We start from the raw sequence: 22,736 nt of genomic DNA on the forward strand, positions 1-22,736 counted from the left end.
TAGCAAGGTGACATTTGAGGACAAGACACACACCTTTTATTCAGGATGATTTCACTACTGAAATTTTCTGCTTTATTGATGATGTTAACTTGCTTTTGTGATTCAAATAGAGAAGGAATTTTGACCAGATTGTAGTCCCGACAATGGAAAACTAATGGATAAAAAGGAGAAGAAGAGTGCTTCTCCGGAAAGTTTGCACTCAGAGGGCAGCTGCTTCTTAGAGAGCATGGATGATATATGCTAGACAATTGATCAGAAGATGGGCCCGCAAATTTATTTATAATTGATCAATTACTTATGCCATGGTGTTCTTATTTTATCTGCAACCCATATACACGTCGACGAGATTTATTTTATCTCCAGCCCATAGACAGGTCGACGAGATTTCAATGGGAGAAGCAAGTTTCAGATCTCATCAAATTGTGACACTGCTCGGTATTCTCTCTCACACTAAATATTAAATTAGTTTCTGTGGAGATGTGTTGACAGTGGTATTTTCCTTTGTAGACAATTGAGAGCTCTGTTTGAGAAACTGGACCAAAAGATAACACCTCGACCTCTTTAGGCATGAGTTTGGTATGCAAACAATTCCTCCATTCTGATGAATCGTCATATATGTCTTAGTTTGATAAATGAAGCTAACAATTTTTTACAGAACTTTCTTGATCTAGGAGTGAGCGCATAGCTCAATCTCCTTCAACGAAAGTTACATTGAAATAATGTTACAATCCCATTTTCATGTTGATGTGGGTGAATATTTTGCATGAATACTTCTTACATTTTGCTGTATTTTGTTTGAATCCCTATTATCATTCCTTGCCAGACTTTGATCTTGTTTATTGAACACAAGACGTGCCAATTACCATACTTCATTATTTACTGCCCCTATTGCATCGTTTGCATCATTAAACTTTTGTATGTATTATTGTTAGAAAGCTCAGTGAGCATATCAGGATCGAAGCTAAGCCACTATAGCTTTTCATGAGAATGGATCAAACTAAGGTTAGCCAAATAAAGTATCACATCAGGCTAGAGTTTGCGCGTGAGACAATACACTCCCTCAGAATTCAAGTATTACGTGGTGCAAAAGCAGTCTAATTCTTCAGATGTCTAGTACACTGCCAAATTTCAGCAGAAAATCAACACACAGTTGCCTTCACGAGGTCAAGATAATTTATGGTGGGTAATGCTGGGATTGGTTCGTTGTTGTTACAATGACTCTATTAAATTTTAATGAATTGATGTCAAATAGTAGAAAATAGGTAGCAAGTGAATAAATGTAAAATGATTTATATAGACAGTTAACTAAAAATATGCATGTATATGAAATGAGAAGTTTATTTTGGCATAAATTATGAGGTTTATTTTAACTTAAGGTATAACAGATCCAGTTGAACGATCAGCAACAACAACAGATAAAAATAATATAATAGAAGCTACCTTGGCAACAGGAGAAAAAATATCACCAAAATCAATTCCCATCACTTGGGAATAACATTTTTCTACCAATTGAGCTTTGCATTTCTCCACCTTGCCTTTTGCATTCATATTCTTCTTAAACACCCATTTGCTGCCAATGGGTTTCCTTCTAGCCGGCAACTCCACTAGATCCCAAGCCTCATTTCTTGTGCAAAGATGCCATTTCATCAACCATGGACTCTTTCCAAAGTTTTCCATCCTCTCAATCGACTGCTTCTCTCACAATTATTGGATCATCATCAATAATAGATAAAGAAAATTTTGAACATAAAGTAAATGGACTATACCTTTCTTCCTTCCGTCTTTCTCAAATTGATCTTCTCACAACTAGAGTTTGTCACTCTTCATCTTCTGATTCCTATTCTGCTGTAGAGTCTAATTCTTCCTCCTTTAACTCAAAATATATCTTCTTAGGTTCCTTTAGTAGGACTTCATGTTTAATAACATCTTTCACCTGTCTAAACACCATATCTTGGTTGTACACAACTTTCTTTGTTTATGGGTTCCAAATCTTATAACCTTTTAAACCATCCTTATACCCAATAAAGATGCACCTTTCAGATTTACTATCCAACTTTGTTATTTTCTCCTTTGGAACATGTACATATGCATCACATCCAAATACCCTCAGATGTGAAAGAGAAGGTTTCTTACCAGTCCATACCTCTTATGGAGTCTTATCCTCCAATGCTGATGAAGGTGATCCGTTGACTAGGTAACATGCAGTGTCCACCGCCTCTGCCCAGAATTCTTGTCCTAACCTAGCACCAGTGAGCATGCTTCTTGCCTTTTATATCAACATCCTGTTCATTCTTTATGTAACTCCATTTTGTTGAGGTGTGTATGGAGTAGTATTCTGTCGTGCTATACCACACTTCTTACAAAACTCTTCAAATTCCTTCTTGCAAAACACTCCACTGTTATCTGTCCTCAACACCTTTCTCTTCTTCTATTTCTGGTTTTCCATCAAAGCCTTAAATTCTGTAAAGCTGTCAAAGACTTCAAATTTATTCCTGAGTAAATATATCCATGTATTCCTTGAGAAGTCATCTATAAATGATACATAATACACAGACTTACCAAGTGATGGAACCGTCATAGGTCCAAACAAATCACTCATCACAAGCTCTAATATTTGTTTCACCCTCTTAGCACCAGAGGGGAAACTCACCTGATTCTGCTTCCCATATACACAATTTCCATAGAAATTAAAATCCATAGAGAAATTATACATACCTTCTACTATACCATTACCATGAAGTATTTGAAGGCCATTCTCTCTAATATGTCCAATCCTTTGATGCCATAGCATGGTCTTTTCTCCAGAGACCACTAGATTTTCTGCTCCACTTTTAGGAACCAAAAAACAATCACCGATCAATAATAGTGCTTCCCTGAAGCTTGTAAATAGTTCCAATCCAAACTCCCCGCATCAATACCAATGCTCCTCAAACCATCTTATAGGTATCTTTATCGAACAAAACTTTTACACCAGGATCGTCCAACTTTCTTACAGAACTCTTTTGGCCAATGCAAGAATATGCAGAACACCCAAAAGTGTTCTAACCCTTCCATCTTACAACTTCAACTTGACTTTTCCGCGAACAACGATTCTAGCCTTCCTGTCATCCCCTAAGAATACATCACCACCATCATATTTTACATACTCGTAGAACCACTCTCTATGGGGAGTGAAGTTAAAGGATGCTCTTGAGTTAATCAACCATGCCTAATGATCTACATGTGTACTTGAAGAAGAAGCCAAGTACACATCCCCACCTTCACATGAGGTGGTTTTTGCCTCTACAGAAGGAGAATCATTAGATCCCTTTCCTTTCTTATGAACTTTAGATTTACAGTCCATTTTTAAGTGCCCTTCCTTTCCGCATTTCCAGCACACCTTTACGGGTTTTCCTAGAGATTTAGAACTCCCTCTAGATTTAGATCTCCCACTCGAGGACTTATTTGTGTTTCTATTTTGCGACTATCCTCATACAGAAAAGGCATCACCATTCGGGCCCTCCATATTTTTATCTCTCATCTCCTCTAACAACAAGGATGAGACTATTTCATTAAACTGCAAGGTAGTTGCATTGCTATCTATTGCAACAACTAGACTATCCCATGAATCTGGTAGAGAACACAACAAACTGATGCACTTATCTTCATCTGAAATTTTAATATCAACAGATAATAACTGTCTTAACACAGTATTAAAGGCACTTAGATTCTATTTCACCGAGTCTCCATCTTTCATCCTTAGGTTATACAACTTTTTCCGTAGGAATAGTTTATTCACCAGAGACTTAGATTGGTACAAAGTCCCTAAATTGTCCCAGAGACTTAGATAAAACTACATTTACTTTCCCATGGGAAACATTTTCATACCGATTTCTTCCTTTCAGCCTTTGTAAGGAACCTGTAACCATTCAAAGATAAGTTTTAGGTATATTCTATGATATAGTATCAAGAATTTGGTCAATAAATGGAAGAGGGAAGTGTTATTTTTTTGTAGCTTTATTAGTTCCCTATAATCTACACAAAGTCACCACTTCATATTCTTCTTAGGGATGACTAATAGGATAGAAACCCATTAACAATTTAATATAGGATATGTGAAATTAACATCGAGTAGTTTTTAAAGTTCTTACTTAACTATATCGTTAAGGTGTGGGTTCAACATTCCTTGAGGTTGAAGAATATGATGAACATCTTTCTCTTTATAAATATGGTCTGTACATAATTTAGCATGAATGTCGTTCATATCTGTGTAATCCTATGAAAAATATTGTTTTTGCTTTTGGATAAATTGTGTCATTCATTCTCATTGAGAAATAGTAAGATTGGAATCAATGTTTATTGTTTTACTAGGCTCAATTTCAGTCGGAATGTTGTTAGGAGCCATTGTTGTAGGGATATGATGCCTAGTTGAATCCTCCATAGGGTTACCTTAAGCTTCATTATCCAATATAGGTTTAAGCATGTGGAAATTTGGATGTTCTATTGAAGAGTGTTGACTAATAAAGCTACTAATGGTATCATCCTCAATATACTGTTTAAAAGTAAGGGCTTTTTAAATATTCAATATGGGACGAAACTTCTCTTTTTCACAATCACAAGAGAACCATATTGAGATACTTGATTCTATGTTGGGTTTGGTAGGTGGATAAATAATAAGACTCTTAATGGTTTTTCCCTAAGAAATCCTCATATTCCTAGTTTGATTTCCTTGCGTTGTTCCCAGTGGATGATTCTCACCTCACCAAGTGGAACACTGCTCTCACACACTATTAGAATTGCGCAATCCTCAAGGAAATTTTTCCTTCTGCATGCATGAGTTTTCTTTATAGGAAAACACATGAAACTAATAGTACACTATCCTTGACTTTAATCTCAACTGGGTCTTTCTTAGAATAGACATGCATGAGTTTCTGATGGGTGAATCTTTAGTTAACTGGAGTACACTAGTTGAGTGCATGCATGCATCAACTGACTGATAACTCTCTATCAGTTCCTCAAACTATTTGGAACTAATTTAACTGGACTTAACTCAGTAAATTGAGTTAACTAATTACAACTCAAATATAACTCACTCTTATCTCCTAAATTTTAGGGATAACTCTTGCATGACTTCAGAAAGACTTCTAACTTGAATTTCTCCAACTAATTAATTCAAGATGAATTAATCAATTATTTCCAAGTAGTTGTTAAGACTAAATTCGATTTTAATTCACAATTTAATTTAAGGACAAATTAAATTGGAATATTCTTGTTTCCGCATTTCAACACCAACAAGTACCCATCATGCATACTTTTGAGAAGATCCACAATGATAAAAATTGAAGATACATTAAAAAAACATGTTGAACACGTTTTTTTAATGTATCTTCAATTTTTATTAATGTGGGCCTTCTCAAAAGTATGCATAATGGGTACTCATTGGATGTGGAATTTAATTATGCATCCAATGAGTTTCTACACTTGAAATTTGAGTAAACGTATAAGGAGATAGACCAAGAATATAGTTAAAAAAAAAAGTAGTTTTTCTTCTTTACCTTCTAAAATATTTATATGTACATCATATTAAATTTAAAGTATTTTAATTGGTTTACAAATTATGATATGGAAATTACATGAAAATTTCATGGGCACTTTTAGGTTAAAATTTCCCCTAATGCAAGGGCCTCGATCAATGTCGAGTACAGGTGCAATATATTTGATATTATAGTTAAATGTTACTTACTTTGACGTTGATAGTACTTTTAAATTCTTTTTATACTTGTTTCCTTTCTTGACCAAAATCCTTATAAATATCGTTATCACTCTTATAATCTATGTATCTAAATAAACCTTACAAAAACTAACAAAATAATCTTGCAACCATTAACGGGTAATCATCTTAAAAATATTCCCAAACATCTCAGAATGATCTCACATGCAACACCCATATTCCTTTTGAAGCGTATCCATAGTGTAGGAAATGTCACTTTACTTAGTTTATCTAGTATTCATCTTCTAATTTTTTGGTGAATTTGCTTCCTCATCGTTCCAGACTGTTGAAATTTTCTCATTATACAACAACATTGGAATAGAGATTGCTTATTTATCATTTATTGTCAAATAAATCTTTCAACAACTATTTGTTCTCTTAGGAGTTCAATATGTCAACCTTTATAAATAAGGGAGGCCTCAACAATAAATCGATTAATACTTTGATAATTTGACTGATATATTGGAATTACTTCAATGCACTCCTCACATAAATTTTCACTTCTCTTACCCTTAATTAGGCCACAATGTTGAACCCTTCAACTCTAATACCACATATATCCAACCCAAAAAAAAAATCTTTCACCTTGATGAAAAACGAAATTACTACAACCATTATTTACTGTCATTCGTAAATAATAATTACAATTTATTACAAACTTATCAATGTTGTTTGAATGGTTTATGTTATGCATAGGTCCTTATATCAGGAAGTGACATACCTACTAGTGTGCAATTAATAGATGTTGGCTACATTATTGGTTGTATATTGAGGGGCTTCATTAACATAGGCTTTATGGTTGTTTCCATTGTGCATTATTTCTTGTAATTATGTTACATATTTAAGATACAGGCATACATAAACTTGTTGACCCTATATTCCTTGTATCAAGTAACTTGTTCCGAGGATGAGTTCTAGACTCTTATAATGGTGTAAGCATCTTTTGATGGTGGTATGTGTCATTGGATCCTCCACTAATATGTTTATTTTTTATTTATTTTTAACAATGTGGTGAATCGATAACTGCTAGATCTAATTTAAGGAAGACCGAGGATCAATTCTCGTAGCTGCCACTATAACACCAAGAGTATATCCAATAACCTGCAAGCCAGATATACTAATTTCTTATGATTTTGGCAAGAGTTGAGACTCACGCTAAGGGGGAGTCTACTCCTTGAGCCGCACACCATGTTAAGACAATATACTCAATGTGATTTGAAACCTTACCTGATGGGTTTCACCCAAAGAAGCGAGCAGTTTCACCACACATCAGTGTATGATCCTCCACTAAGATGTTAAGGTATGATCTCACAGTGGGATTAGGTCGTGGTTGTTTTGAGGTAACTACCCCACACACCCCCAATGCCTCTCCTGCTCATTTGTTGACCTTTCGCGTGCTGGATGAGCTCTATTACCACCGTTCAAACCCTAACCCAAAATTTACATGGATGCTTTCGCTTTCTTGATTTGATACCATTTGATGCAAGAGTAATCACCCCCCCAACAATATCAAAGTCTCACACTTGACCACCCCATCTATATAGTCATCATGAATTAAATGATTACATAGAAATCCAACAATTATGATATGCGTAATTAAATGACAATAATAAATAGACCATTTACTATAAATATGTTGGAATCACACTTACACTAAAATGGAAACGGTGAGGGAAATAAGTTTAAGACAAATTTTATTTACTTAATTATTCAAGAACCATAAGAAAATAATCTCATAAACAGTTAATGAAACACAAGATATATGTGGAAACCTTTTTGGTGTTGTTTTTCCACTATCTTGGTGTCTAGGATATAATCTTAAATTACTGATGCCACCAAACCAAGAATCACCATGAAGCTACTTTGCACAATGGAATATAAACAACAATAAATCGACTAGTGCACAAATATAGATAACTTTTTACAAATTTCAACCCAACTTCCTTACATTAATCAAAATGAATAATACAACAGTCTAGTGCTCCTATACTAGGGATAATGGCCCACATACATCCATTATTACAAGATACAAAATGGGGCTTTCTGTCAGTCCATCGACAACCAATATACCATCAACAAGATACTTTGACCAGCTCGTTGATGTAGCATGCAATCATAGCTCCTCTCGGTCGTACCATGTACCTGCTTGATCCTTCAGCTCCTGATCTACTCCACTACCTCTATCAATGATCCAAGTCTGTTTGGCCACTGAACCTTAGCTATCCAATCTTCTCACTAGTTATGCCTTAGTCCATCAAGGGCACACCACATCGAGACTCATGTTGAGTTGTTCATAAATCCGTTTTTGAGCAAGTCACAATTGCCCATTGTTGCTTCTCAGCTAATCAAGGGCTTCAACCCACTATAGTCTTCATGCACTACTCTAATGAAGATTAACATAGGTCATAAAGAGCTTCCACCTATTACTACAAGATGTCCTCCTCCCATAATGGAGACGAGGAACAACAGCTACTCCTTTGGTTGATCAGACCTATGTGCTCTAACAAACTGTCTCTCCTTGAAACCTTTAATCCGTCAAGGCATTGCACATAGGGATCCACACTTGGGCCCTCTCATGTTTTCCTCCACCATACCTTGTCCAATCCTTGCTTTAGAATATTCTCTTGGTTAGGGCATCCAACACCTGTGAAGACCCTTCTAGCTTCCTACGGACTTCGCCAACTGTCCAACCCTTGAACACCCATCCTCTAGAAAATCACATCAACTCAAGAAGGTGACCAAATTGTCTTGCAACCTCCTTGAATTAGCACACACAAACCTTCTCATGTGACTTCTCATAAAATGTCCACCAAATTGTCGTTCAATTTGGACACTACATCCTCTAGCAAACAACATCAATAAAAGCATACCAACATACTTGCTCACTACTCCTTTTGTCCATGGCTTTCATGCACATTTCCTGAGGTTTTGCAACCCTAGTAAGGAAAACATCATCCCCATGATACCCTACTCAACCTCTACGTTTTATCCTCAAAATAGGCTCAAATAAATCGTTTCCCTTTGTTGTACATGCTACCTAGGTTTGGCTCCCTCCTAGACCCCTGGACCTCTCTAAAAACAAAGATCCACCCTTATGCAATTGCACACAAACTCAAAAATATAATTCAGGGATGAAACACACCTTTAATCCTTCTTTCTCCTTCAATATCATGCCTTCTCTCATATGCTGGTAGTTTTGAGCATGCAGCATAAGGTTTAGGCTCCTCCTAAACCTATTGGACCTCCTTAGGATAGAATCTACCCACTTGGAATCTTTATTGAGAATCTGTGGTCCAATTTGAAGAAGAAACACTTATTATATATGCACAAGATTTGACCAAACATCACCTCCTCTTTTGCTTCCATCTTCTACCAAACTCGGCCTACCTGTCATAAAGAAAACACACCAAAAATAGGGCTTCTCGTCCACTTTTCTAGGCTTCCTGGTGACTGCAACTAGATTAGAGGTCTCTATCCTTAATGTGTTGCACGTTTTATGTGGGAATGATGCCTCTCCTCGCCCCTTTATATAAATTTCTCTAGGGTGACATCCAATCTATTAAGAAGGGCTCCTTGTACTAAGGCCAAATTAATCTTATGACATATTCACCCACATAATTATTCAAAAATTCATATCTCCATTTCTACATGTTATATTTTTATGATTTTCATTTCCTCTGGTTGCTTTCGGAGTGATCTATTATATCCATCTCTCACATTCCAAATTATCATTATGGTTTTGGCCCCAACATCAATGGTTACAAAACCCCAAGCTTGGGTTTCAATCCCACAAACTACTTTTGTGCGCGAACTCCTCCACAACACTCAATCTTAGGGTTTGGAATACCTCTAAAGCTACAAATCTAAACACTCCCTCTTAGCGAGGGAGGTACTTCCAACACTAGGAATTCTCCATCAACATCTTTGGAGATGACATTAGCCCATCTAGCATCAATCACTACAACATACTCTATAGAATGAACCGTGCAATCTCGACAGTGTCTCTGCCTCATCACATCTAAGCCTGAAGCTCCCAACCATCCATAGTGTTGATCCCTCTAAGGCTAGACTACCTTTGAATCTACACGATCTCCACTAGTTCAGTCCTATAAGCAATAATTCCCCTGGATCAAATACCATTCATGTAAATCCCTCCAATCAAAGATATGTAACATCACGATCTGATGAAGACTCCAGCCTACCAATATGTAGTCCATCACATGAAGTAATCTCAATCAAACCGATATCGTCCATGCCAAAGAAATCCTCAAGTTGTCCCAATGATCCACGAAAAATCAACGAAAGTCCATGATCAATAACTTGTACTAAAACAAACTATTGTTCACTAGGCTCACCACTAATCCACCAGAACTCCCAACCAATCTCACTGCGAAGCCAGTCAAGATCACATGTCCATGTCTTCAGCTAAACCCTTGAATCCATGATCTAGACAGTCCCACAACTCCCTATGAGTTGCTTTGTTGTACACACTCTAATTCATTATCCCTCAAAGTAGCTCTGTCACACTCTGATACCATGTTGTTTTTCCACAATCTTGGTTTCTAGGATATAATCTTAAATAATGACGGTACCAAAAAATGAATCACAACAAAACTACTTTGCACAACGAAATATAAACAAAAATAAATCTACTAGTGCACAAATATAGACAACTTTTTACAACTTTCAACCCAACTTCATTATATTAATCAAAATAAATAATATAACAATATAGGGCTCCTATACTACGGATAATGGCCCTCATACAAACACAAGTACAAGATACCAAATTGGGGCTTGATATCAGTACATGGATAGCCAATCTACCCTCAACGAGATGCTATGACCATCTGGCTGATGTAGCATGCAATCACAACTCCTCTTGGTTGTACCCTGTACCTTTGTAGTCCTCTGGTTCTCGATCTACAAGACTGCCTATATCAATGATCCGATCCATCTATCCATTGAACCTCGGCTATCCAGTATTCTCACTAGTTGTGCCTCAGTCCATCAAGGGCACAACACATTGAGACTCTTGTTGAGTTGTTCACAACTCCGTTTGTGTACAACTCACAATTTCCCACTGCTTCTCGTCAGCTACTCAAGGACTTCATCCCAATATAGTCTTCCTGCGCTACTCCAATGAAGACTAACATAGGGCACGAAGGGCTGCCACCTATCACTGCAATATGTCCTTCTCCCATAACTAATACGGGCTACAACAACTTCTCCTTTGGCTGATCAGACCTATGAGCTCCAACAAACGTCCTCTCCTAGTAGCCCTTAAGCCATCAAGGCACCGCACATAGGGCTCCATAATTAGACCCTCTCACATTGCCCTCCACCAGACCTTGAGGTGTCCAATCCTTGTTGTAGAATCTTCTCCTGGTTAACGCATCTAACACCTATGAAGACCCTTCCTCCTGACTGCTTATAGACTTCACCAACTATTTAACCCTTGAACACCCATCCTCTAGCAAATCACATCAACTCAAGAAGGTGACCAAAATGTCCCGAAACCTCCTACTGCTCCCCTTGACTTGTAACACACACAACTGTTGATGTGACTTCTCATAGAATGTCCACTAAACTATTGTTCAACCTGGACACTACATCCTCTAGTAAACAACATCAACAAAATGAGACCAACATACTTTCTCACTGCTCCTTTTGTCCTTGGTTCTTATGCACATTTGTTGATGTTTTGTAGCTCTGGTTAGGGAAAACATTAGCCCTGTACTATTTTTCCTAACCTTTGCATTTTTTTCCTAAAAACAGGCTTAAACAACTCGCTTCCCTTTGTTGTGTATGTTTCCTAGGTTAGGCTTCCTCCTAGACCCCTCATCCTCTCTCAAAAAAAATATCCACCCTTCTGTAATTGTACAAAAAATCATTGACCAGATTCAGGGATGAAACACACCTTTAAGATTTCACTCTTCGTCAAGATTATGCCATCTCTCCTATGTTGGTAGTTTTGAGAATGAGGCCTAGAGTTTAGGCTCCTCCTAAATCTCTCGACCCTCCTTAGGACAAAATCTACCCACCTGTAGTATTTACAAAGAATTTGTGGCCCAATGTAAAGAATAAACACTTATTATCTATGCACAAGATCTACCTAAACATCACCGCTCCTTCTGCTACCAGCTTCTACCAAACTTGGCCTACCTATCACAAAAAAAACACACCAAATCAAGGTCTTCTCTTCCACTTCACTAGGCTTCTTGGTGACTGTGGCTAGATCAAATGTCTCTATCCTTGATGTGTTGCACTTTTGATTTAATGAATGAAGCCCCTCCTCACTCCCTTATATATATTTCTCTTGGGTGATGTCTAATATATCAAGAAGGGCTCCTTGTACTAAGTCAGGCTTGATCTTATGACATATTCACCCACACAATTTTTCAAAAATTCATATCTCAATTTCTACATGTCGGATTTTGATGTTTTTCATTTCCTCCGGTTGCTCTCAGAGTGCTCTATTATCTCCATCACTTACATGCCAAATTATAGTCATGGTTTTAGCCACAACATCGATGGATATAAACCCCTAAGCTTGGGTTTCAAGCCCACAAAAGACTTTTTTGTTCCAACTCCTCCATAACCCTCAAGCCTAGGGTTTGGAGTACCTTACAAGCTACAAATCTCAACATTTGGGAGGAACACCAAAAAACTTTTTATATGATAATTATTTGCAGGAAAATACATACTTTTATAAAAAAATGTAGTCACCAACTTGCAAGAGATAAGAATCACCTCAACTTCACAAATTTGTAGGCACCAACCAATAGAAGACACCACTTAGCTTCAAGAATTTGTAGGCACCAACCTATGACATTCATGAATCCCCTTGGTTGCAAGTGTTTGTAGGATCCAACATACAAGAGACGATAATTCCATCAATTTGTTACCTTTTAGTCTATCCTACAATGATTCACTTTTGTTCTCTAAACTTGCTCTATTTTATATCTCTATGCATTCACTTTTTAATATATTACCTTGAACTAGATGCTTCCTTCAAACCACAATTCAAAACTACACTTTACCAGTATAACACTTTTATAATTTCGTGCTTCCTTAAACTCACATTCTATATTTGCACTCATAACACAAAATTATTATATTATATACCCTTAGGATGTTTCCATGCACTTATTAGATCCTAAAAATAGTTAGAACACCAAGTTTTTGTTGTTGTTGGGGCATATATATATATATATATATATATATATATATATATATATAGATAGATAGATAGATAGATAGATAAGTGTTTGCCTCAATACCTAATTATCGATCAGGGAATCATAATCAGTAGAGCTGATGCACTATATGTGCTAACAATAGATAAGTTTCGTTGTCTGCTATCTATAGTCTAGATAGTAAGTATTACAAACTAACATTGTGTTGGTGTCCGAGTGTGAATAAAATATTCAACCCTTTCCTACATTAATTCATCAATCCAGGTGCATACAACTTTCAAGGTAACGTGCAAGGTATATGCAGGGGCAAGGTTACAACCTTGCATCAACCAAGGATTCATGATTAAGAAATCAACACATCACTATAACAGGAATAGAAATTAAATTGCGAAACTTAAAAGGCATTCACAACAATCTATATAAAGATCTATAACAAGAATAAAGAAATAAACACAACAAGTAAAACAACATACATAAAAGAAAATACGCAGCACCTGATCAGAAGAGCGTGTTCACATTATGATGTATGTGTTGTACCTGATGGCAACCCACTTGCAGTAGAACAACTCACTTATATATGGTAACTAGATGAATCTACTAAAGAGATATTAGATGTGACAGAATGCACGATAGTAGTGTTTACAGATATGATGAAATGCAGGGAAGCTTCAAGGAATTAGTTCAGAAGGCAACTCACTCAGATGGAAGATCACAGTATAGGTAAACAGCAAAGTATTACAGATCAGTCTTCACAGAATGAAGAAAGAGGGGTATACGAAGGTTCACCTTGACCAAGTTGCGTATACACACAGGTTAACAGAACAAAAGGCACGTACGGCGTACACATGCACTTTCACAGAAGGAAAAGTGTGTATACCTTGGAAAACTAAGTTTTTGATCTGAAGTATTTGGTCCATGGTATTTTGATCCATGGTATTGGTTCAAGGTATCTGGTTTGAGGTATTGACCCTAGGTATTTGGTCCAAGGTATTGGTCCTAAGTGGTTTTGGTCCATGGTATTGAGAAAGGCCTAAAACTATAAAAGGAGGAGAAGATCTTTAGGCCAAGGTGTGCAAGTATCGAATATCTGATGAAGTGTCAGATCTAAAATGCAGGTTATTGGCTTATGGTGTTATGCTTGATCTGTACCAAGGATGAACCTTAGCGTTTGATGAAGGATAAGATCCAATGATGTATCAGCATCTCAAGGCTTGAAGTGAATTATCTTTATGTGGTTTGATCTTGTGTTTGAATAACTGGCGCATGTTGTAGTTTGTAAATATGATGATTTGGGTACGACTGAAGTCTAGAATAGGTTCACTTTAGAAAATGAGCATATACATGCTAGTTCCGCATATCATAGCAGCGTATACATCATAAATTTGATTTGCAGATCTGTACGCTGCTTCTCTTTAAGGAAAGCACGTATGCACGCAGGTTCGACACATGGAAGTAGCGTATACCTTATAAAATATGTTTTAGTTCCTTCTATTCGTTGTTGCAGTGTTCTGGGTTCTGGCTTGGGTTCTGGTTACTGTATTCTGGTGACAGCATTCTGAATGATCAGATTGATGGAGTGATTAATTGATTCAGTTGTGGTTGGTTCAAAAGGAGATTGGTTGATGCAGATATATTTGATGACTGAATGATGTTGTCCCTGGAAGAAAAGAGAAGGTTGTAGCCTTCTGTACGTTGGCAACTACGCACTAGTAAACATATCAGCTAGTACAAGATCTAGGGGGCTGTAACTCCCTTCCAGTAGAAGCTGGAGAATGAGAGAAGGTTGTAGCCTTCTGCAGGTAGAAGCCTGCATACTGGTATAAGACTACACCAATACAAAAAGTGTAAACAGAATTTTCTTATTATTAAAAGAAGACAAAGACGATTGCAGTAGGTGGTTTTCACCCACATTGGGTTTCCACCTTATATCTTGGTGTTCATGTGTGTTGCTTATGTGTGATGCTTTATTCTGTTTTTATTGCACTGTCTAATGAATTCCTGATATACTGGTTAAAGTTCAATGCATGACAATTTGGGTGAATCAAAAAGATCTTTGCATATATGCTGGTTGCATTAAGTACAATTGTGTATACACGCTAGTTCACTAAGTTGAAGTAGCGTATACAAATCAGTTTCAAAAATTAAACTATTGATTTGATAATACTAATTCACCCCCCCTCTCAGTATTTTTTTCAACAGAGCGGGCCCAGTTCTCTGATCAGGGTTGCGTTAAATTACAACTAGAGACAGAATAACAAAATTGTTTGTATTTTATTAATCTTTGAAGAAGCTGTTACAATACATATCTCTGCACGGCTAACCCTTTGCATAGGAATAAAACCCCTATTATACAATACATGGGTAATAAAATATTTCCCAAAACCTGGCAACTAAATTCCCAAAATATGCAATAGTTTAGAACAACACTAGTCGCTGAGAGAGCGAGAACAAAAATGATCCAAAATAGGTTTGAAAATAGTTGTAAGTTGGTTATGTTGTCTCAGCATTGCCGAACAGTTGTTTTGAATTATGGAACTGCTGCGACATGTTGTCAAAGAGATACTTGTTCACTGGAATCTGTGGACATAAAAAGTTTTAGTAGTTCACATAGGCAAAACCCTCGTGACTTTACTTCATCAATTAAATATTCCAAGAGACATAAGAAAGGAGGGTTACCTCATAGATTTATCATAATAAATGCATGTTAATTAGTGCAAAAAGGATGAAAGGATGGGTAGAAATGTGAGGAAAAGATAAGTAGATTTGGTGCCCAACATCTTCCCCCAACTAGCCTTCTGCATGCCCTCATGCAGCTCGCCGCCTCTGCAGGTCTGGGTTAGATCAGCTGTGATCCTCGTGGAGCTGGGCGAGATCATATTCTTCTACCATGTCTATTCCTGGGACCTTGTATCCCTCTGAGAGAAGGAATTCCTTCCACCAATCATCTGGTACATTATATGCTGGGGTATAGGGCTCTACTGGCAACCAAATGACGGGGAACCTGAACAGAATTCCCATCCACTGTACCCCACATGTTTGGACACATGCCACATATCTTGGCACCCGACTAAGTGCCCGTGCAAAATTTGGTGCTCCAAAAGGTTCCCTGTTCCGGAAAGATGTGGGTGACATCATCCACCTTTTCTGGCAACTATCAAGGGCCTCATCTTGAAACGTGACTACTTGTTTGACACAAAGATCAATGCACCACCTTTCTATCCTCAAAATTTGTTCTCTATTTCCCTCGATCTCTAAAAAGGTGGTGTGCTTATTGTACATGGTTACTAACCATTCGTGCTCTCCTCTCATCATAAGAGGCTTCATGTTTTGATTTGACTCAAATGTATTAGAAGCATACTGCCAGTTTATCTAATTGAGAGTGTAGGAGGTAAAAGCCCTTAAATAAATGTCCCCCACATATGGGATCATATTAAATTCTTCGTCCGCACGCAGAAGGTATCCATGCAGATATAGATCACACATAAAGTGTTGGGTTGCGAAGTCATGGATTCTCATTATATGGAGGAACTATACCCCGTCCTCGATTTCATGACTAATCTCCTTCTTAATTCTTTCCAAACAAAAGAAAAGAAATCTCTCATGCAAGAACAAGGCATAGCTAGAAGCAGAAGGGCGACATGCCATTACCTCTTGTGCCAGGCTGAACGTCTGTTCTTTGTCAGCCTTCAATTCCTTCACTTGTCCTTCCAACCGTTCTACCTTGAGTTGCTGCTTCGCCTAACTCAGCATTAATTTGTCCACGTGCTCTACATATTCAAAGATAGATTTGGATGCCTGCTCTTGGGCTCTTTTTACCTCATTCTGGTAGCGGGCTGCGGTGAATTTCCACATTTGAATCTCAGCTGTCAAGGAGAATTCACGGCCTTCGAACAAGTGCTCGATAGGGTCCATTTGAGTAGCAACAGAGGTCGTTGGCACATTGTCTACCTGTGTTTCTGCCTCGGCCATCGTAGCTTTGGGATCCTTATCCCATCATTTATACTTCCTTACTTGTTTCTTGAGTCGATTCACCTGCTTCCTCAGCCTTCGAACCTCTATTTTCAACCGCATTGTATCCTTCAATTGTAGCTAGTATTCCTTCTTAAGGGGTGGCCTCCATTGCTTGCACAGTTTTATCCACTCCTACTTAACAATGACTTCGTCTTGCTTTGTAGCTGGTGTAGAAATTCCCACCTATAGGTCAACTGATATATGCAATGTACTAAAGCATAATACTAGATCTAGTTCTACCATAAACTTTGCGGAAGCTTAATCACATATGAGCAATATCAACCAAGAACACATATAACTAATAAGAAGGAACCAATCACACATAACACAGAAATATAATCCGGGGAAAGACTCAGCCTAATACCCCACTCTCTGTATTATCGTACAAGTGGAAATATAACTAGTATTACAAAAAGAATTAGCTCAAAAGCTATCCTACTCTCTCTGAAATACCTCTGCTGCTCATAGACAGTCAAAGGCCTCTATCTAACCTCTGGTCTACCCTCCAAGCCTCCTATTTCTTTGTGTAATTCTAATTGGGGTCCAGTGCAGCCACTTGTGTGAATTGGCCTCTTCACACACTCACTAACCTCTGATCCAACTACGCAGTCCTGAAGGAGATAAATCCTCATCATGGATGAGCTTCCTTTATAGGAAAAATATTCATCCCATTGATAGTACATTGTCCCTTCTCGGATCTCAACTGGGTCTCTATCTGAATTGACATGCATGAGTTATTCATGAGAGAATCTTCAGTTATCTGAAGTGCAGCAGTTATATGCAAGCATGAATTAACTAACTGAACTTACTTAATTTAAACAAATTGTTTAAATCAATTATAACTGGACTTGACCCAGTTAACTGAGCCAACTAATTACTACTCAAATTAGAACTCATCCTTATCTCTTTAACCGATGGATAAATTCTTCAATTAATAGATAAATTGTTGCATGTCCTCACATAGACTTCAAGTTTGATTTTTCACAACTAATTAACTCATGGAGAATTAATTAATTTATTTTCAAACAATTGTTAAGTTCAAATTCGAATTTTACTTCCTATTTTTAGTCCAGGGACTGACTAAAATAGGAATCCATCCTGAACTACTAAAAATAGAAGTTCTACCTTTAGCACTTCCTTTTTTCATTCCCTGTTGCCCAATCCAGCACTGGTAACCAAATTGCTATTTATAGCAGTGCTATTTTTAGCATTTCTTGTTGCCATTTTCAACACTCCCTCTCAACAAGAAAGGCTTCAACTCGAACCCAATCCTGTACCTTTGGAATGTTCTGCATGCAACACTTCTACCAAGTGTGGCTGCTTCAGCAACTCTTGGAACAAAAAAAACTCTCAACTGACCTCTCTGTTGGGTTAGAAACATACTCTGATGCTGATGCTCTACCTATTGCTGACAAGTGCTCCCTCTCTGACCTCTGAGCTGCTACAACACTCCATGCATATCGCATCATTGCACACCTCTCTGTGCCATCCTGCATTGGTGCAACACTCATGTGCCTCTCGCATCGTTGCAGCCTCCTAGCTCTACACAATCCTGGGACTCTTGCACTGTAGCTTTACCTGTCACTCCATCTACATATGTCTCTACCCAATCAGTCAATCCTACTACTCCTCATCGAGGCTCCTGTAGCAAAGTTGAATCAAAGAGGTTGGGTACCTCAATGATCCTGCACCCATTCCAGCCTTCTCGGGACTGTCACTCCACATCGTCCCACCTCCTACCTGGAGGTATGGATGCATGTGATCCCTCTTCCCACCTGGCTCGAAATTTCCCCCTATTGGAGGTCTCTGCATGAGTAGATGTCTCCACTTGATCTCCTCTCAGCATCTCTAGTTGTGGCTGCTCCACAACCTCCTGAAGCTGCTTCACCAACTGTGGCTCCTCCACAATTGTCTGAGACTTCTTCTGGCGCTGCATGTTGAGAGGTAATTTAATCTCCCTTTCAACCACCAAGTCTCTAACCTTTTCCTTGCTCCTCAAGGCTTTGCATGCAACTTGTACCTGAAGTGCATACAGGTTCTTGGATAGCACACCAATCTGTTTCATATTTCCCGCCGTTACAAAATTTTCTACAAAAAGAGCTGATTTTAAATCAGTGATATCTCCCTCATCCTAACTCCGATTCAGCCGATTTTTTTTTTTGAATTCGGATCTCTTTCCATAAGGAATCCAAATCTGTTATTTGTTTCTAAAAATTTTCTATAGAAATTTTCAGATCTTCTCTGCAAACTCTTGGCCCAAAACTCAAAACTTTGAAATATCCTCTTAGTATATTGTTCTCTCCCTTGATCACCTTTGCTCTAATACCATGTAGAAATTCCCACCTGTAGATCAACTCATATATGCAATGTACTAAAGCATAATACTAGATCTAGTTATACCATAAACTTTGCAGAAGCTTAATCACATATGAGCAATATCAACCAAGAACACATATAACTAATAAGAAGGAATCACTCACACATAACATAGAAATATAATCCGGGGAAAGCCTCAGCCTAAAACCCCAGTCTGTGTATTATCATACAAGTGGAAATATAACCAATATTACAAAAATAATTAGTTCAAAAGCTATCTTGCTCTCTTTGAAATACCTCTGCTGCTCATAGACAGTCAAAGGCCTCTATCTAACCTCTGGTCTGCCCTCCAAGCCTCCTATTTCTTTGCGCAATTCTGATTGGGGTCCATTGTAGCCACTTGTGTGAATTGGCCTCCTCACACACTCACTAACCTCTGATCCAACTATGCAATCTTGAAGGAGATAAATCCTCATCATGGATGAGCTTCCTTTATAGGAAAAATATTCATCCCACTGATAGTACATTGTCCCTTCTCTGATCTCAATTGGGTCTTTATCTGAACTGACATGCATGAGTTATTCATGAGAGAATATTTAGTTATCTGAAGTGCAACAGTTATATGCAAGCATGCATTAACTAACTGAACTTACTTAATTTAAAAAAACTGTTTAAATCAATTATAACTAGACTTGACTCAGTTAACTGAGCCAACTAATTACTACTCAAATTAGAACTCATCCTTATCTCTTTAACTAATGGATAAATTCCTCAATTAATAGATAAACTGTTGCATGTCCTCACATAGACTTCAAGTTTGATTTTTCACAATTAATTAACTCATGGAGAATTAATTAATTTATTTTCAAACAACTGTTAAGTTCAAATTCGAATTTTATTTCCTATTTTTAGTCCAGGGACTGACTAAAATAGGAATCCATCCTGAATTGCTAAAAATAGAAGTTCTATTTTTAGCACTTCCATTTTTCATTCCCTGTTGCCCAATCCAGCACTGGTTCCCAAACTGCTATTTATAACAGTGCTAATTTTAGCACTTCTATTTTTAGTATTTCTTGTTACCATTTTCAGAAGTTGGTCCAGCAAGTAGTGGATTACTTGGAGGAATATCTTATGGGCCTTCTGCCAGGTTCTCCTACCTCGGTTCCTCTCCCTCGATTACTTCTTGCTTGACAACCACCCCAACCGGCCTTGCAGCTAGTTCATCAGGTGATGGATTACTCGGGAGAGTATCTATAGGTTCATCTATCAGGACCATCTTTCTTGGACCCCCTTCCTCAAGAGAAACTGCTTCCTTCTTAAAAATTACCTCAGCCTACTTTGTGGTTGTTTCGGCAGGTGGTGGGTTTACCAGAGGAGTATCCACCGGTATTTCGACTGGAATCTCCCTTCTTGGTTCCCCTGTCTTGGAAGCACCTGCTTCGTCCTCTCCTCTGGGTTCCAGGGTATCTTCTCGAACAATGCCTTCGTCACCCGGCTGTTGTTCTTGTGGTTCTATGGGGTTTTCTTCCTCCCTCTTTCCTTCAGTACGGTCTTGCTGGGAGTCCACAACCAACAGACTATCAGTAATTGGGCCTTTAATCAACCCATCAAACTTCAGAATAGGAGGAACAACAATCTTCTCCTCTTAGCATTGGGGAGAACAAGACACCCTCGCCCCTTTCAGAATGGAGGCACAAGAAGAAAACTGAAAAATGTTTTCTATCTGGTCTATAACAGTCTCGACTGTGACTTCAAGCTCCTTTCCCTTATCAACAACAATTACGCTCTGGCCTGAGACTTCCTCCTGTGCGGCCTCCTGTCCCGCGGTTGACACTAGTTCTTTTGGAGCAGTGTTTACTTGAGGATTTAATTCTTCCACATTTTCTGGAGGCAAATGGGTTGGTGGTAGTTCTTGTGTGACACCACTGCCCGTATCCAACATTTCCTAAGTAGATGACGATGGCACTACTTCTTCTAACACGTCATTAATAAAGGTGGACTCTTGTATCACAGTGTCAACCCCATCCATTATGTCCATAATTCGTTCCTCTATCGGCTCCATGGTCTCTTCTGCCTCGGGTCTCTCTTGCCCTGGTCCATATTCTTCCATTGGCCCCATAGTCGAAGTTGGTTCTTGTGGAACAGCCTCAGCTGTGGCACTAACAAATTCTTATGTTTCATCTCTTTTCTCCCCTGGTCTGTCTTCCTCCATTGGCCCCACAGTCGAGGCTGGTTCTTATGGAATAGCCTCGGCCGTGGTGCTGACAATTTCCTCCATCAGCTCCACAGTTGAGGTTGGTTCTTGTGGTACAACTTCTACTGTGATACTGAAAATTTCTTCCATCTCTGACCTTCTTTGCTCCGGTACCTCTTCTTCCATTGGCTCCATAGTTAGGGCTAGTTCTTGTGTAACAGCCTCCACTGTTTCTTCCACTTCAAGGTCCCTTCCTTTCTCTGATTCTTCGGCATCCATTTCCATCTCTTCCAGCTCTTCTTGATCTACATATTCATCCTCTGCTACTGGATCCTCCTCCATTCCTTCCGGCTCTTCTTCCCTAGTAGCTATAACAACTGCTATCTCCTCTTTTGTCTATTCCTGGAATGTTTCCCATGGAATTTGAACCTAGGCTAGTGCATGCGTAACCAATAGTCGAACCAGCCCATGGTTGGTAATGATTAATGCAACTAGTCGTGAGCGCCGAGCAGATTGTACCATCAGTTGGAGGCTTTTTAACAAAAAGAAAGGCATGTTCAACGAGAAGACCTTCGACTGTGGAAATCAGTGGTGAGCTAGCACCCTGAAGTGATACTTGAATATAGTGGTGTATCTCCCTACGAAACTTGAGCATTTCATTACAAAACTTGCTACATCGCCCCATGGATGTGGTAATGAATTCCGATCATACCCCCAACCTTTTTGAACAATGCTCTCACCAACTTGTAGGAATGCTTCCGGGAACTCCAGGAGGGAGGTTCTCTATGAAAACCAGCTCTATCCTTGCTGAGGTAATCCACTAACTTCTGCGATGGATTCCTCTGTGAGAGGGATTTCTATCCCTCTAACCCGTGAGCTTTCTTCGCCCAAGTTAAGTGAAAATTCTACTGCAATTCCTTTGTCGAACCCCTGCAACCTGTCGAGATAAACGTCCCAACCTGCATTAACAAAGATCTGCTACACTTCCTTATTGTTGTGGACCAATATGGTATCCTCTGCCTCATGACGCACAACCAACCCACCCATCATTGTAGAAATAGTAACAGCATAGTGGACATAGTTGGTTGTTAGGAAGAGAGTAGTAGCAATCCACACTAACAATGGCAATGGTTATAGCATGGTGGGGCATGAGGTAAAAGGACAGTGAAAATGGCTGATAGATTTCAGAAATCGCAAAGAATGATGGCGAATTATGGCAGTACAATGGATTAATTACAGTGATTAATTTCGATGCATTAGGAAAAGA

Source organism: Pinus tabuliformis, chromosome 2_1 (assembly GCF_031772625.1).
Source record: "Pinus tabuliformis cultivar Carrire ecotype Pingquan chromosome 2_1, CPIR1, whole genome shotgun sequence".
Taxonomy (NCBI): domain Eukaryota; kingdom Viridiplantae; phylum Streptophyta; class Pinopsida; order Pinales; family Pinaceae; genus Pinus; species Pinus tabuliformis.